This window comes from Bos indicus x Bos taurus, chromosome 14 (genome assembly GCF_003369695.1).
Source record: "Bos indicus x Bos taurus breed Angus x Brahman F1 hybrid chromosome 14, Bos_hybrid_MaternalHap_v2.0, whole genome shotgun sequence".
Taxonomy (NCBI): Eukaryota; Metazoa; Chordata; class Mammalia; order Artiodactyla; family Bovidae; genus Bos; species Bos indicus x Bos taurus.
In genome coordinates, this window is record NC_040089.1 from 1717687 (window position 1) to 1719354 (window position 1668).

A 1668-nucleotide genomic window follows, 5' to 3' on the forward strand; every position below is an offset into this window, starting at 1 on the left:
CAGTTTTAAAAAGTTGAAGTCTAGTTGATTGACACTACTGTGTTAATTTCAGGTGTACAGCAAAGTGATAGTTTTATATGTGTGTGTGTGTGTGTGTGTGTACGTGTATATATACACATACATGTGTGTTCTATATTATATACACACATGTAGGTACACGTGTACATATATGCACATATACACACATGCATATAATATGTGCATGTTATATGTATACACACACACACATACACACAGATTATTTTCCATTGTAGGCTATTACAAGATATTGAATATAGTTCCCTGTTCAATGAGTAACTCTTTGTTGCTTATCTACTTTACACATAGTAGTTTGTGTCCGTTAATCCCATACTCCTAATTTGTGTCTCTCCCCTCCCTTCCCCATTTGGAAACCATAAGTTTGTTTCCTGTAGATTCCGTAGGGTTTGATGCATGGCTTCTGCGAATAAAGGCAGTTGTCTTCCTCTCCAATCTCGATGCCTTTTCTGCCTCATTCTCTACTTGCGGCACACCCTAGGACCTCGAGACGGTGCTGGCCAGCCGTGACGAGGGCAGACGCCCCGTCTTGCCCCTGATCTGAGGGGGACACTCCTGTGTTTACATTCAGGCATGCTGCTAGCTCCTTGTCAGGACGAAAGCTTCCCTTCCCTTCCGAGTTCACTGCGAGTGTTTATGAGGATGGAGGTTGGGCTTTGTCAGATGCTTTTGCTACGTCTACTGTGATGATCGATTTTGATATATTTTCATTTTCACTTAGTTCAAATACTTCCTAATTTCAGTTTAGATTTTTTTAAAAATTTGGTCTATGACTTATTCAGAAGTATGTTAATTAGGTTCTAGTTTAATCTTTTTTTTTTTTCCTCAAATAAAACACTTTACAGAAGTGTGACTCCTTTAAAATGTATTGGCCCAGATCACAGGCTATGTCGGTGAACATGCAGGGCGCACGAATGGGCCGCGCATCCCGCCGTCCCTGGGGTTGCCCACAAATGCCAGCTAGGTGAAGGGAGGGGGTCGCGCTGCTTAAATCTCCTGTGCGCTCGCCAAACTTTGTCTTCTATCAGTGACTGAAAGGGGTGTGGACATCCCGCTACAGCTGTGGGCTGTCTCTGTCCTGCAGCCGCATTAAGTTTGCTTTGTTTATTTTGAAACTCAGTTCACTTTGAAGCTTCGTTCCACACACACTTTGGACACGTGTCCTCCCGGGGCGCAGATGCCGGCGCCCTCACGGAACAGCCATCCTTACTGCAGGCCTTACTCTGCTCTGGAGTCAACCGTCTGATGCTAGTGTAGCCTGGATGTGTCAGCATCACAGGACTTGTTCCTGTTAACTTATTCGTGTCGTAATTTAAGGTGTCTTTTTTTTTTTTTCCTATAGGAAGCATGCAGTTGGGTCTTGCTTTTCTATCCAATCTGGCAACCTTTGCCTTTAACAAGGGATGGTCATGTTAAACTAACTACACATCAAGATAGTTGGGTTTCTGTGACCATCTGACTGCTGGTTCCAATTTGTCCTGTATCTTTTGTTACTCTTTTTCTGTTAAGTTTCCATTTTATCTGTGTTTTTGGCTTATTTGGAACAGCTCTTTGTTATCTTACTAGTTATTTCAGGGCTTTCAGCAGACATCTTTAGTCTATTGCTGTGCACTTCAAGTGATGTTACCCCAC